The sequence below is a fragment of the Tenrec ecaudatus genome, chromosome 2, assembly GCF_050624435.1.
Source record: "Tenrec ecaudatus isolate mTenEca1 chromosome 2, mTenEca1.hap1, whole genome shotgun sequence".
In the NCBI taxonomy this organism is placed as follows: domain Eukaryota; kingdom Metazoa; phylum Chordata; class Mammalia; order Afrosoricida; family Tenrecidae; genus Tenrec; species Tenrec ecaudatus.
This window is the reverse complement of record NC_134531.1, coordinates 27,664,225-27,681,811: the sequence shown is the minus strand read 5'-3', so window position 1 is coordinate 27,681,811 and position 17,587 is coordinate 27,664,225.

The window sequence follows — 17,587 nt, the reverse complement described above, 5'->3', positions numbered from 1 at the left end:
AGAACAGAACAATTTGAGCTCATTAATTCATAATGATTAATACTATATTATCTGATTCTAAAATTGTTCCCCAATTTAGATAAGATGAACCCCTCAATACCAGCGGTAGGAGTGGCAACACCGGGAGGGAAGGGGGTGCAGAAAGGGAGAACCGATCTTGGAGATCTATGTGTAACCTCCTCTCTGGGAGATGGGCAATGGGAGGGTGGGTGAAGGGAGATGCCTAAAAGTGTAAGAGAAGATATAATAATTATTTATAAACTATTAAGGGACCAGGGGGGAGGGGGGAGCGGAGGTATGGAGGGGGAGAGGAAAAAAGGGAAACCGAGCTGATTCCAGGAACCCAAGTGGAAGGTGAATTTTGAGAATGACAAGTGCAACAAATGTATAAGGGTGCTTTGCTCAATTGATGTATGTATGGATTGTGATAAGAGTTGTATGAGCCCCAATAAAAAGATTTATTTATTAAAAAAGAAATTATACAGTGGTCTACTAAAAAATAACCGAATGATCATTTTCCTAAATTGGACTTATTTTATATTTTGTAATCAAAAACACAATACTAGTTGACCGGCACTCTAACTCACACAGATCCTACATACAGTTTCAGACACTGTAAATCTTTATCGAATTAGACAGTGCTGTCTGTGCATAACCGGACACCATTACCATGGTTCTGCTTCCAGGGATCGCAAATAAAAAATATTTTTAAAAAACTCTAAACCCAGGCATTTTCATAATTTCACCAAAATGAATATTGTTAGTAGGAACAAAGAAACATTCTTGTGTGAGTTTGTGGTTATTGTTGTCCATTTGTTTCTTAGAGAATTTAGCATTCAATCATCTGGAGGAATGGGGTTGACTTAATCTGCTTGGAAATGTCCTTACAAGGATAGCCTGAAAATGTTACGTAGATCTTAAAAGTCAACGCTTGAAATTTTCTATAAAATGAAAGATCACTTGGTCGGTAGTCACCAGTTCCATGGTTGCATGAATGGATAGAATCTTATACAGTACTTTAAACAAACAAAATCTGTTCACTTGAAAGCAGAAGCAATCAAGAGAGCAAAAGGACACACTGAGTTGAGAAAATCTACTGTGCCAGTCTCTAAGTTGAAAAGATAGGATGTTACTTCAAGGAGTGAGGTGCACCTCACCTAAGACATGGTATTTTCAATCGTATCATGTGATTGCTGGCTATTGAATAAGGATTTGAATTATAGTGTTACTAAAAATATTAAAAGTGTCACAGACTGCCAAAAAAAGACAAAAAACAAAACAAATCTGTCTTAACTGATGTACAGCCAGAAAGCACCTGAGAAGATGGTGAGACCTCTTCTCTCATACTCTGGAGACATTGTCAGGAGAGTCCAGTCCCTGGGGAAGTAGATCATGCTTGGTGAAGTAGTGGAACACTGAAACAAAGAAGCCCTTCCACCAGCTGGATAGCACAGTGGGAATATCCAAGGGCTGAAACATAGCAACTATTGTGAGAATGTTGCAGGACTGGGCAATATTTCACTCTGCTGTACATGGGGTCCCTGAGTCAGTACCCACTCCATGGCACCTTGCAACAACAGGAGCGACTAGAGCCTGTGGAGAGGAACTCTATACTTGGTCAAATAGAGGGGCAGTGAAAAAGGGGATGGCTCTACACTGTTTGGATCGACACAGTCATTGCAACAATGGCTTGAATATAACAACAATTAGGAGGATGGTTCAGGACTGGGCGAGTTTCCTTCAGGGGTGTATTGGCTTGCTATAAGTTGGAACCATCCTGATGACACACAACAACAACTACTACCCACTACCACCCATTGCTACGGAATCAATTCTTACTCATGGTGCTCCTGATACGCACCTTGTGTATCGAATGGAACTCAGCTGTGGATGACTTTTGATGCCTGGAGTTTAGAAAGTTTATGCCAGAAGCATCTCCACAAGATGGATTGGCTTCCTGATTACAGCAAAGGGCTTAGGGACATCTGTAAGGGTGGTGCAGCCCTTGCTGTGTTTGAACCACCTGGACGGCATCTAACAACAATCACAAATGCATTATTCTTCTTTTTATCATGTTAAAAATAGCCATCATGGTGAAAAGCGATTGCATTGCCTACTTTTCTCATTTTACCGAATAGAATTTTCCTCATCCTTTGAAATCTATTCTCCCATGAGAATTACCTGCTTCTGTACTATAGCCTATGTAAGCCAGATACATGTCCGTCACTTTTTATTCCTTTTACTCTTTGAAATTTCAGATGTCCATCTACTTCTTAATTTTTCCCATTTTCTGAAGATCTGTTGCTTCTAGTCAGTCAAGATACAGCACTAGTTCTTGACTAAAAGCAAAAGAAACTATATTAGATGGAGCAGAAAATATAAAATTTATACAATCATCAGGAAACTAGAAAAAAACAGACTTGGGCAGTGACCAAGGAAAACAAACCACAGTCAGGTTCCAGCCACAGGAACAAGCCTCCTAAGTTAAATCACCACTGCTTTTGTTATCTGACAAGACACAATCTTGGCTGGCAATAACTATTCCGTCTCCGGCTTCTGGAAATCTCTACTATATAACACTTGGTTAATGCACATTTCTTACTCCTAAGTATCCCATGGAACAAAATCTATGAATGCCTTTGAAAGAACTGTCAAAGAGACAAGAACCAATGATGAAATGTAGAGAGAATAATTAAAGTAATGCAATAAATGTTTCTGGGAAATCTGAACAGGGTGGTTTGAGGAGAGTCTATGTCAACATTATAAAATGTTTATGAATATACGCTCTACCTACCCAACTATTCAGATGACACAGTTTTGCCTGTATTCTGACTGTTCTTGATCTATGGACAGTAATATACATGTAGTTTTGTGATAGTTCACAATGGCGGTCTCCAAAATGCATCCTACTTCCCTAGCAGAGTACCTACACTGAACTTCTGCTCAATTTGACACATTTAATAGACACATAATGGACTGGTGGTGGTGGCGGTGGCGGTGGCGGTGGTGGCGGTGGTGGCGGTGGTGGCGGTGGCGGTGGTGGCGGTGGTGGCGGTGGCGGTGGTGGCGGTGGTGATGGTGGTGGTGATGGTGGTGGTGGCGGTGGTGGTGGTGGTGGTGGCGGTGGTGGTTTTAGGTGCCAGTTCTCACCCCTGGGGACCCCTCTACAAGAGAACGAAGAGCTATCAGAGGTGTGCCATCCTCGCAATTGTGGTATTTACGTCTATTTTGCAGTTATTATGTCAATCTATCTCCTTGCTTGTCTTTCTTTTTCACTAATCCTATATTCTAGTAAGCATGGTATTTGTTAACCAGGACTAGTCTCTCCTGTAACATGTCCAAGTAGGTAAGGTAATTTCTCACCAGCCTTGCTTCTAAGGAGAATTCTGGCTGGACTTCTTTTAAGACACATTTTTTTTTCTGTTAGTCAATAGATCTTTCCATGATACTTTCATTCTTTGACAATACCATAATTACTCTCATTATATAATCCAGGTAATTACCTATCCATGAACAAAAATCTGTACATAAAATTTACCCTGCCTATATATCATTAAATTGTGCACATAATATATCCAATATATTGTCATCAGTGGTATATCACTACATAACAATCACACTAAAACATGGCTTAAGACAATGTCATGCTACTTGTCTATCAGACTGTAGATAAACACTGTAGTAGGGTTTAGATGATTAGCTTTTCTAATTGTTTAATTAGAGGTAGTTCATGTGGGTGATATCTTAAATAGTTTGACAAATGATAAATAAATAAATTATATATATACACACATAGAAAACTCACATGTGAGGGATAGATTCTATTTGTGGACAATGTATACTTCAGTTTATCTTTATGTTGTGTTCATAACTTAAATTTCCTGGGTTTCTTCTTATAATGGCCTAAGGTAAAATTTTCAGAGGAAAAACAGGGAAGAATCTACAGGTATATGCTAGAACTCACCTTCCCTACTCTAAAATTTCATTTTTGTATCATTAGTCAAAGAAAGTGGCATGTCTAGCACACATAAAAAAGATGAAGAAATAGATGCTACTTCTTGACGGAAGAGTTAGCAAAGATATTGCAAAAGGGTCTACACATATAGGAAGAATTTTTTGCAAATAAACCAAGCATGATCCTGAGCACAAGAAGAATACAAATATCAAATTTAGCTATGAAAGGAACATTCTAATTTTTTTGCTATTAGGCATTCTGTATTAGTTGGGAAGACATAGCTGAGGTAATTTACATAGAAGTGAAAGAAGAGTAGCCTTTTTATTGCCTTTGCCTTTTCATAGTACCATCTTAATCTCAACTCATTTAAATATGTTCCCAAAAATACAGCGGAATGTTTTCTGTATGCAAAATATCTTTTGATTGATGTGGTTTTCTGGGGCAAATACAGTCACAAAGCAATATTGCAACATTAATAAATAACTCTTATTTAATATAATGTTCTGAATAGAAAATAAGTGGCAGTTTTCAGCAGTAAGAGAAATATATGAGACAAATTAATTTAATAAAATGTCATCCCTCTGTTTCTTTACATATCTATTGTGCTACAGCTTTTTACGGCTTTGACGAAGGTTGGGGATAAAGAAATGGTCAGTTTTTAGAAAACTCAGTCTTGTGGATTTATATTATATAATATTAAGGGGAAGTCATAGATGTGAACCAAGAAAGGAGTAAGAAAGGACAATTTCTACAGTTCTGAGATGGAATAATGGAGTCCCATAATAATGCAAAGGGATAAGCCCTCTACTCGTAGCCAGGAGGTTGGTGGTTTGAAACCACACAATGGCACGTCAACAGGCAGGCCAGGCAATCTGCTTCCAACGGTCCGAGTCCTGAAAAGTTACCCCACAGGCATAGCGTCACTAGGAGTTGGAGGCACTTGATTGTGTCATCTCAAAAACAACAATAGATCCTAAGTGGTTTTGTTTCCTTTTGTACGTTTATCATCTCCTTGATCACCTCCTTGACCTACTTATAAGCCTTCATGGTCATCACAGGGTTGATAGACTATAATCGGATTGTAAAGGCCTTCACAGCAAAGGATGCTCCAGTTCCCCTTTGGGAATCACTTTTGCATCTAGTATGAAATTCTGTCAAGGACACCCTCCTGTTTTTGAAGCTAAATCACTCCTGCTGTAATTTAAGCAAATTTCCCTTTCTTTTCCTCTCAGTGGAAATGAGCAGCAGCTGGCTACAATACTGCTGCATATCTTTGAAAGTTACAGTTGTTAGAAGCAACAATTTAATCGGCCTGGCAATATTTTCAATCTTGGTATCTTCTCTTTCCAGTTAAAAATATACTTGATCACATGCCAGAAATAGTATTGTTATAGTAAGAAAATAATTTTTTATCATTTTATTGGGGGCTCACACAACTCCTATCACAATCCATACATACATCAATTGTGTCAAGCACATCTGTACATTCATTACCCTCATCATTCTCAAAACATTTGCTCTCCACTTAAGCCCCAGACTTAAGCTCCTCATTTTCACCTCCCTTCCCGCTCCCCACTCCCTCATGAACCCTTCATAATTTATAAATTATTATTTTGTCATACCTTTCCCTGTCCGACGTCTCCCTTCACCCACTTTTAAGGCCTGACATTTCATATATCTTTCATCTCTTCCTGTGCTGTCTTTCATGTGGACTAGTTTAAAAATCACACATGGATTGTATGTATGTCCCGGTTTTCACTGTTGTTAGGTGCCAGCGAGGCAATTCTGACTCACAGCAGCCTTCTGTAGAATGGAAGGAAACAGCCCAGTCCTGCACTTGACTCACAATGCTTCTGCTTGAGATGATTGTTGAAGCCACCATTCTAGTCCATTTTATCCCAGATCTTCCTCCGTTTCACTGTGTTTCTACTCTACCAGGTGTGATATCCTTTCCCAGAGACTGCTCTCTTCTAATAGCGTGCCCAAAGTGCATGAGATAAAGTCTCCCCATCTCAACCCGTGAAAACTGAAGAAAAATGCAACATCAGATTTCAGTATCCAAAGATTCGATGGAAAAAAATAGTGAACGCTGCAGGAAGCATCTAAACAAATTGGAAAGAATCCAAAGAGTGCATCCATAGGGTGTTTTGAAATTCCCATCCTCCTCAATGTTGTTGGGCATTTTCTATGATACACATCGTTGAATGCCTTTGTGTACCCCTTATAACATATGTCGATTTTCCCCTGATATTCCCTGCTTAGACCCAAGAACATCTGATAGCAGCAATGATATGGGATGTTCCAAACCACTTCTGAATCCAGGTTAAAATCCTGGCAGCTTCTTGTCAATGTGCTGCTCCAATCATTGTTTAATCTCTGTGAGCAGGATTTCCCTTGATTGTGATAGTAATTGTATTATTATACACTCTGCATTCTTTCTTTACAGATAGGATATATTCCTGTCAGTTGGCTAAGTTGGCGTCTTCTGAATTTCTTAGCATAGAAGAGTGAGTGCTTCCAGTACTTGTTGAAATTATTCAGTTGGTGTTCTATCAATACCTGGAGTCTGCTTTTGGACTAACGCCTCCAGTGTAGCTTGTACTTCGTCCTTCAGGACCATTAATTTATTTTTATTTTATTTTATAAATCATTTTTGGGGGCTCGTGCAACTCTTATCACATTCCATCCATCCATTCATTGTTCAAGCACATTTGTACATTTGTTGCCATCATCATGCTCAAAACATTTGCTTTCTATTTGAGCCCTTGGTATCAGCTCACATTTGTTTCGCCCTCCCTTTATAAATGGCTGATGTTAACTAGTTCTTTTCTGAGATATACTAGCACATCCTTCTTTTATGCTTTTAAAATTCAAGGTATTTGCAAATTATAAAATATTCTGTGTGTTTGCTGTACTTTGAAAAATGTTTTCAGCCATTTACTTCATTTTTTCCATTTACTTTAGCTACTCTGGTATCAAATGCATGTTTCATACACTCTGATGTTTTCTTTCTTTAAGTATTTTTAAATGACCTTTGCTCCATATATTATGTTCCCCATGGCATCCCACAGCTCATAAGGTCTCTGTCATTAGTTGTCAATGAGACCACTTGACTGTCAGTTTGTCAGGTTATGGTGTCCGGCATGATGCTGTCATGCTGGGAGTGATCCCTGGAGGAGTAGTGATCATGGGTTTGCTGCGATCAGCAAGGGTGTCATTAGTCTCTTCGCTGCTTCTCCACACAGATGTAATCCATTTGATTTCTCTTTATTCTACCTGGAGAAGTTCATGGGAGTAGTTGCCTTTTGTATTGTTGAGAGACAATATTTGCTGTGATTAAATGCAGAAGTTATCAACCTGTGGGTCGCGGCCCCTTTGGAGCCAAAAAACTTTTCACAGTGGTCACCTAAGACCATCAGAAAACAAATATTTCCAATGATCTTAGGAAATCAGACACCGCTCCTCTATCCGTCTCCAGGTGGGTCCACCCACATGCAGATATGTTGATCTGGTGAAAAAGAAGCTCTCTCAACCTTCACACTTCAATGACTTTCTTATTAAGCATAGTGTCCCAAAATGTAGCATTGTATTTTACTGTTGCTATATTAAGATTGTTAGCCATGCTACACCATGCTTAGAGACAAAATTTCATTTATTTGAAATTGAAATAAATATTTCACAATGTATAATTGCATACTGTTTGTGATTAATCAATATGCATTGATAATGTTCAATTTATAACAATGAAAATACATCCTTCATATCAAATGTTTATATTATGATTCATAACAGTGGCAAAATTACAGTTATGAAGTAGCAATGAAAATCGTTTTATGGTTGGGCGGGGTCACCACAACACGAGGGACTGTATTAAAGGGTCACAGCATTAGAAAGTTTCAGAACCACTGATCAAGTGGTTGGTCTTGCAAAATTCTATCATGAGATCTCTGGCTTTCATTCTATTACCAAGGCTGTATTTACCAACTATTTTTTCCTGCTTCTTTGTATGCACAAATTTTATTTCAATTGCCAATAATTATTTAAGAACCTTGATTCTATGATTTTTAATCAAAACCATACTGAAAATGTTGGTAGAATTCTTCCATGTCTTCATCACTAGCTTTTGTTGTGGGTCCATACATTTAAATAGTAATTATTTTGATTGGATTTTCTTAAATGGGGATAGAGAAAATTATATCACAGATAGGACTGTACTTCAAGTGTTATCTTGAAATATCCTCTTTTGTGACGAATACAACCCCATTCCTCTTAATTGTGTCATTTCCAGCACAGAAAACCATATGCTTTTCTGATCCAAAATGTCCAGCATCCATCCATTTCTGCTCGCTAATGCCCAGAATGTTGCTGTGCATGGGTTGTATTTCATGTTTCAACACTTGAAATTTTCCTAGATTCATACTTCATACGTACCGAGTTCTGATTATTAGTCAATGCTTTAGCTGTTTCTTCTCATTTTGAGGAGTGCTCAGCAAACATCATCCTGAACGCTTTTCTCCCACAGGCTGCCCTCCTGCCACATCACTATTAAGGGCGCTACTTTGGGAAGGCAGTTCTTCCTCAGTCATATTTTTAGTGCCTTCTGCCTTGATGTGCCCAATACTGGGTAGGATCTGTGTTAATGCTCTATTTCTTTTTATCAGGTTTTCAATAGCTGACAATGTTTTAATTCTTTCCATAAAATTTTTAGTAGCTAATTCCTCAGAAATATACAAATAATAACGTCTTCATTGTCTGCTCAGATTCTGAAGCTCTACTGAAACCTCTTCACTGTAGGTGACCTTGCTGGCAATTGAAACACTGGTGATATAACTTCAAGCATCACAAGAAGACACAAGTCACCACAGCACAGGAAACTGACAGAAAAGCCAGGGGGGAAAGGCATTTTTCTCACAGAAATCTACCATGTGGTTGCAGGCTACCTTTCCATCACCAAGGCCACATTTTACAACTACTGTTCCTTCATCTTTGTTTCAAACTTTTGAATTCCCAGGGCCCAAAGTCATCAATACATCTAGTCATGTATCTTTTAAAAATATATTTTATCTGGGGATCTTACATCTCTTAACACTATCCACATATTCCTCCAATGTGTCAAGTGCCGCCATGAGCATTTTCAAAGCATTCTCTTCCCACTGGAGCCTCTGATATCAATGCTCCATTTATTCCCTTCCCTCTCCCACCTGCCCTCCATCAAGAACCCTTGCTAAGTTATAGATTATTATTTTTATATCTTACATCATCTTCCATTACCCCTCACCCACTTTTCTGTTGTGTGTCCCCGAAGAGGGAGTTAGATGTTGATCCTTGTAATCAATTCCCCCTTGCTCCCTTCCTCCTCCCCTAATCCTTCTTGTATCTCACCTTCCCAACATGATCACTGAAGACAAAATGGGTACATAGAAAATGTGGTGAAGAAAGCTGATGACTCCCAGCTATCAAAAGGTATAGCGTCTGGGGACTTAAAGGCTTGAACATCAGTACATCTTGATTGTATGTTGATCAATTTCAGACTGAAGCCATTGATAGAATTGCCTAGTTTCTGCATTGGGATTAGGCCTCTTAGAAACCTTGCTATCATCCAGCAGATTCTCATCTGTAAAGCTTTTGGGGAGTAGGATATTTTTCTTTGTCCTTAGGAGTCATTAATGGGCAACGAGCCTAGCAAGGCATGATTTCAGCCACCGTGGCTGCTTGGGATTATGACTAGAGTTGTCATTTGGCATGAACACCTAACATTGGATAACAAAATAAAACTATTTTTCTCAAAGTCACTGCCAGCAAATTTTTTCAATTGTATCACAGGATTTCCAAGGTTGTGTCTCTTTGCAGAACCTCACTGCCACCTTCTCGGGAGTGGCTAATGGGTTAGAAATACCAACCTTTTTTCTATCACTCAAAAACGTAAACTATGGCACTAGCAGATTTCCTTCTATTTTTACAAGCAAGGTCAAATTCACGGGTTCATATTTTTAAGCTTCAAGATATATTCATCTTGAATCCCAATCCATTTCACAATAGAGAAGTTTATTCTATTAACTAGTATCTTGAGTAACTTGACTTTCATGTTTTAGCTGGAAGAACATGTAATCCAGGATAATTAAATCATGTGTATAAAGGCTTAAATTTCAGAATTGTGTCTTATTTTCTGGACGCAGGGATCACATTTTTTGGAGATATCACATTTCATGACTGTGGTTGAAAGCATTGTCAAGTGTCCAGAGAAACTACCACCTATCTCTTCCCTGGATTCAAAAGCCAGACTCAATTGCTTCCACATTAGGGCAATCTCATGTGTTAAGGAGTATAATTAAGTATTCTATGTGATTTTAATGGCTGCAATTACTAAGCCCTTTTTCTATGATAACTTTGGGTGGATTAGAGTTTACATCCATTACGCTTGTCATAGAGGACAAATTGTTTGCCTCCACCTAATGCCAGACTAAAGGAAGTTTGAGCCCAACTGTCAATAACTTATAGTTTATTTACATCTCTGGAGGATTATCCCACTGGCATAGCTATTTGGTGATTTCATAGCAAGTTTTATTGACCATACCTAGGCATTCAACAGTGTAGATCATAGCAAACTATGGATAAACTTGTGAAGAACACAAATTCCAGAAGAGTTCATGATGCTCATGCTGAACTTATATGTGGATCGAGAGACCGTTGTTTGAACAGAACAAGGTTTGAAATCATGAAAGGTGTGTGATAGGTTGTATCTTCTCGCCATGCTTTTTCAATCTGTCTGCTGAGCAAATCATGAGAGAAGGCGAATTATATTAAGGAAAATGTGGCATCAGGGTTAGAGGATTCTTAACCACTGGTGATATGTGGATGATGCAAATTTGCTGGCTGAAAGTGGGAAGGACTTTAAGCACTTGATGATGAAGTTCAAGGATTTCAGCTTTCAGAATGGATTACAACTCAATGAAAGGAAGACGCAGATCCTTGCAACTTGACCAGTTTGTCATGGGAAACTGAGGAAAGTTTGAAGTTGTCAAGGATTTTGTCTTGCTTGGAGCTACAATCAGTGCTCATGGAAGCAGCAGTCAGGAGACTGCAGTCAGGATCAAAAGTCAGGTTTCATTAGGAAAATCTGCTGCACGAGACCTCTTCAGAGTATTGAAATGCAAGGATAGTATTTTGAAGACTAAGATGTGCATGACTCAAGCCATGGTATTTTCCATTGCCTCATATGCTTATGAAAACGGGATATTGAATACAAAAGACCGAAGAATCTATGTATTCAAATTGTGATTCTGAAGACGAATATTGAACATACTAAAAGGACAAACAAATCTGTCCTGGGTTGCTAGAAGGAAAAACAGAACTGTCTGAGAAGACTGGAAGAGGTACAGCCAAAGGCAGGAATGGCGAGACTTTGTCTTACATATTTTGGAAATGTCAGAATAACCAGTCCCTGGAGAAAGACATAATGCTTCTTAAAGTAGAGAAGAGCAAAAAAGGAGGAAGGCCCTCAAAAAGACGGGTTGACACCATGGCTGCCACATGGTCTAAAGAAGAGGAACAATTGTGAGGATCACACAGGACCAGAGAGTGGTTGTGCTGTTGTGAATAGGGTCGTTATGGATCAAAACTGACTCGATGACACTTGAGAGCAACATAGAGTTAGAGATAAGCTCACGATGGCTTCTTACCAAGGTTTCAACCAGTACCTTCACAAAGAAAGATCCATTTGAAGATGTAATAGTCCTAGCAGGAAGATTACTATATCTCCAGTTTATCCATCTACCCTGTATGCCATTTTAATTTAGGTGCATTACAATTTGTAACAGGCAGACTTCTGGAACAGAGAGTAATTATCATGAGGGAGATATTAATACATGAAGATTTCATGATAAGTCAGTAATGAGATGACTTTCTGGACTCTATGGTCAAACTGTAGAGCATTTGTTTCTTACAAATCTCTAGTGAGCTTGGTGGACCTTAGAGAACACAGAGTAGTAGCTTCGTAGTGATGTTCATGCTGTGAGCCTTCTTTAGATAGTGAACAGACAACTGAGGAAAATCAGGCAACTATGTAGGCAACATATGCTCAATTATGAGACCCCAATAATATGATTTATTAATGATAATAAAGAAAATCAGGAAAAGAAAGCTAAATGTCTCAAGTATACTAGTGTGTCTGTTAGAAAATTTCCACTGGAAAACGGTGGATGTATATTCTTGTATAACTACTGGAGTATATGAAAACTGTCTTCTAGGAATATCTAGTTAAAGAAATTGGTATTTTGTTCCTTTTTTGTTTTCCTTTTTTCTCACAGGAAGCAAGTAAGGCTCAGAAGGGACTGAAGAACTTTGATTAGCACATTCAAGAAAAGTCAATTTTCTCACAAGTTTTGTTAAACATCCTTTCCCACACTTTATTATCTTTCATCTTTTCCTCTTGTGAGGATCTTTAAATCTCCAAGGTTTCCACAGGACATTAAAATTAATCATTAAGAATACATTCTTTCTTTTGCTGCACGCAATCCACCCCAAACTCAGTGACCTAAAACAACAGTAATGTATTATTGCTCATGAATCTGTAGGTGAGCTTAATATTAGCTGATTATCCTAAGCCTCAGATGAGCAGTTTGTTCTTCTATCTGGATTTGTAATTGTTTTTACAGTGAACTCAGAAGACATGATTCCATCTGTGCTATATTCAATTTTCCATCTAAGGTCATAAGACAAGGTAGGACAGAGCTTCTCATGAATCTCATAGAAAGCCCATGAATAATGTGAAGTAATTTTCAGGTGTAAGTTCACAACTGACTTCCATATATCATATATGTCACTACCTTCCATAAATCACTGCTAAAAAATAATCACTTGGGAAAGCACAATTAAGAATCAAATATGCAAAAAAAAAGAATCAGATATGCATATCCATTTTTTCAGTGAGAGAATAAATATACAAAGAAGTAAGAAAACCTGAAACGGTGAATAATGAGTACCAATAAGAAAAATGATCATGTAGCTCAATTTGTTAAATTTTCCAATTTTATCTTTTTCTTCAAGTTTCTTTGTTCTCCATGCAGAAGAGGACAAAAAAAGGAAGACAAAGAAATATACTTATCATTTCTGTCCCTCTTTCTCTGCTAACAAACAAGCACACATGCATGCACACACACATTTATTTTAGTAATTATTTGTTGAATGTTGATGCAATAATTCATGAGAATGTTTAAGAAGACTGGATATTAAGTTTTGTTAAATTCTTGACATCTCTTTGCATGGATACTTACATTTACTTTTTTGTCAAATATATACTGTGAACATACTAAGTGCCATTTCTAATCACTTCAGCAGAATTTTAAGTGTATGTGTGGAAGGCTACAATTTCTTACTCCTTGACCCTTATGTTTTCTTATGGTGAAAAAACCATAATATAAAAAATTAAATATACAGCATAGAGAGTGATACAGAGATAAAAATAAATCAGAAAAAAATTGAATGGAAGAGAGGGTGGCTACATAAGGTAAGGTTTTCAGGGTAAGCTCTCTGAAAATTAATAATTAAATAAAATTTATATTAAAATGGTCATTCATTTCCTTCTGGCAGAAGGAATATACTGATATTCTTATATTACTTCAAGTGGCTGTGGTATAATTGCTAATATGTTTCTTTATTTTATTATTTATTTCTTATAGATTCAGTAGTAGGGTAGCAGGTGGACATTGGGCCTCCTTGCACACACTCGCTCAATACAATAGCACTTTGCTCAGCTAAACGGTCATTCCATGATACCCAACTTCTCGACATGATTGCTGAATACAGATGTGTGCATAAGCAAACGTGGTGAAGAAAGCTGATGGTTCCCTACTTTCAAAAGGACATAGCGTCTGGGGTCTTAAAGGCTTGAAAGCAAACAAGCAGTCATCTAGCTCAGAAGCAACAAAGCCCACAGAAAAGAAGCACACAAGCCTAAGTGAACACGAGGTGTTGAAGGGATCAGGCAGGAGACACCATAGAGCAAAAACCATCATTGTGTGATCACCTTCCTCACATAAACGCTGAAGATGAATGTGTGCATGAGTAAATGTGATGAAGAAAGTTGATGGTGCCCGGCTATTGAGAAATATAGTGTCTGGGGACTTAAAGGCTTGAAAGGAAACAAGCAGCCATCTAGCCCAAAAGCAACAAAGCCCACATAGAAGCAGCACACAATCATGTGTGATCATGAAGGACCAAGGGGACCAGGTTTCAAGAAACAAATGTGGGGGGGCAGGGACAGGGTTGGAAGTCATATAATCGTGAATGAGGGGAGTGCATGATGGGGACCCAATGCTCATCTATAGACAACTGGACATCCCTTGAAGAGGAGTAGTGGGGAGATGAGTCACTCAGGGTTCAGTGTAGCAATAATGAAACTCACAACATTCCTCTAGTTTTTAAACGCTTCCTCCCCCCAACTATCATGATCCCAATTCTACCTTGCAAACCTGGTTAGACCAGAGGATGCACAGCGGTACAGTTGAGATCTGGAAACATGGGGAATTTAGGAAAGATGAACCCCTCAGGACCAACGGTGAGAGTGGCGATACCGGGAGGAAAGGTGGGATAGAAAGGGGGAACCGATCTCGGGGATCTACATATGGCCTCCTCTCTGGGGGATGGGAAGTGGGAAAGTGGGTGAAGGGAGAGATCTGGTAGTGTAAGATAAGATAAAATAATAATTTGTAAATTATTAGGGGTTTATGAGGAAGGAGGGAGCTAGGAGGGAGGGGAAGGGAAAAAAATGAAAATGAGCTGATTCCAGGAACCCAAGCGGAAGGTGAATTTTGAGAATGATGAGGGTAACGAATGTATAAGGATGCTTTCCTCAATTGATGTATGTATGGATTGTGATAAGAGTTATATGAACCCCAATAAAATGATTTAAAAATTCTTTCAAAATATCTAAAATGTAAGAATGAGTATACTACATATAAGAAACTCTCATATATAGCTAAAACAATACTCAAAAGTAAATTTTTACCTAAAAATATTAATAGAAACATAAAATAAGCTATTAACTGAGCAATTAGAATAATAAATTAGCATGAAAATAACAACTTAAGTCTAAAGAAACAGAAAATGGAGCAAGTATTCATTAAAAATCAGAACAAAATTTGTTTTCTGCGAAAAATGAAAAAAAAAGAAATATATGTATAAGAAATATATACCATATATAATGTTAGTTGCCCTTGAATAAAAAGAAGACAGGGTCACTGTACTCCACCCCCAATAATTGGTTGAGCAAAATCTAATCAGAATTCTTTAATTTCTTCATCACTAGGCTTTGTGTTTAGTGAATACATTTGATTAACAAATGTATTGATTGGAATTTACTGAAGGCAGATAAATAGCACCCTCTTACAGACAGCACTGTATTTCCTGGTGGATTTTGTAGTGTCCTTGATGGCAATGAATGCCATGTCATGGTTCTTGAATGTGCTATTCCCAGCCCAGTAAATCACATGGTTTTCTGATTCAAAATGGCCAACATCAGTCCACTTCAACTCACTAATGCATGGGAGAGTGGTTTTTATTTGTTCCATTTCTTTTGACAACTTCCAATTTTCCTAGAGTCATACCCCATGCATGTCAAGTTCAGATAATTAGCAGATTTTTGTAGCTATTTTCCTTACCTGGAGTTGTGCCCTATCAGCAAATGGAGATTCAGAAGACTACACTCCTGCAGCTTTTACCCAACACACGTCTCCATGATCCACATGGTCTACTTCTAGAAATCAGATGCTCCTCGGTTATATTTTGAGTATCCTCTGACCCCAGTGGCCCATCCTGTGGCACTATCTCTGACAATATCCTGCTTTGATTCTTCAGAGCTTCAGTAACTGGCAAAGGTTCAAAGCTTCCCATAAGGTTTTAAGCATCTCCTTCCTGCAGAGTGGGAACGCAGTCCTTCTTCATTGTCTATGCTTAGTCTGGAAATGCCTTTGAAGCTTGTGGCATTTGGAATACCAGTGACATGGCTTCCAGCAGAGCAGTAACACACAAGAGACCGCAGTATGACAAGCTCACAGACAAGTAGAGGAGAGTCTTTTGAGAGGATAATAATATTGAGCTGCAAAAACATGTGCTGTACAACACTTTTTAATGCTGAAGAGCAAAAATGTCATGTAAAAGTTGGACAATGAATAAAGAAGAGCACAGGATGTTTGTTGCATTTGAATTTTGGAGTTGCTGAATAAGATAGAAAATTCCATGGACTTCCAGAAGACAAATCAATTTGTCTTAAAGAAATGCTGCTAGAATGCTTCTTAGAGGTAAGGATGGTGATACATTTTCTCTCATAGAGAGAGTTCAGGAGAGTCTCTAACTCTGGAGAAAGACATCATGCTTGAGAAAGTATAGGGGCAGTGAACATGAAGAAGCGTCTCAATGAAATGAATGGACACAGTGGTTACAAGAATGGGCTCAAACATACCAACCAGAGAGATGGCTCAAGAGCATGCAGTGTTTCATTCTATTGTGCATAAGATTGCTGTGAATTAAAACTTACTCAAAAGCACCCAAGAGCAACTATATATAGTTAAATGTACATTATCTATTTTTTGTATTTTTATGTTATGATATGTTATTTACTGATGATAAATCATATACTATATAATCATACATTGATATATGCTTATACAAATGAATACAATATATAATACAGGTAAGACGTACATTCATATATGTGTGCATTTCCATATGTGTTTATACATAATCATATATTCCTGTTTCTCAAATTTATTTTCAAAGCATTTTGCAGAATGCTGTATTGTGATTATTAACAAAATATTGTTATATAAAACCCTTAGCCAGGAGATATACTCAGGATACATAATCCACTAAATATTTTTATTTATATTTTAATGAATAACATTTGAGAACTCTAACCCAAAGCATAAATGAGAAGGTTCTTTTTAAAACTGTTTTATGTGTTTTAAATGAGCATACACAATATTGAAATAAATAAGATATGGGCTCTGTGTAAGTTGCTTTGAATATTACTATTGTCTGCGTAGGTGTCTCAGCCATTAGACGATCTGTTTTTGTTTTTGTTTTTTAATCATTTTACTGGCGACTCTCATAGCTCTTATCCATACATACATCCATTGTGTCAAGCATGTTTGTACATATGTTGCCACCATCATTTTCAAAACATTTTCTTTCTACTTGAGCCCTTGGTATGAGATCATTTTCCATCTCCCATGCCCACCCTCCTCCATAAACCCTTGTTAATTTCTATATCTTTTTGTGTGTCTTACACTGACGGCTTCAGAGGTTTGTCTCTCTTGGATCCCATGTGTTTTGAGTTCTTATCTGTTCCAGTGTACAAGCACTGGTGTAACTGGATTTGTAAGGTAGAATTGGAGTCATGAGAGTTGGGGGAAGGGAAGCATTAAAGAACTAGAGGAAAATGATATGTTTCATCGGTGCTGTCCTGTACCCTGACTAGTTCGTCTTTCCTTGTGACCTTTCTGTAGGGGATGCCCAATTGTCTAAAGAAGGCCTTTGGGTCTCCACCCTGTGCTCCTCCTCATTCAGTGATATGCATTTTTGTTCTAGGTCTTCGGTGCCTGATACCTGATCCCATTGAAACCTTGTGATCATACA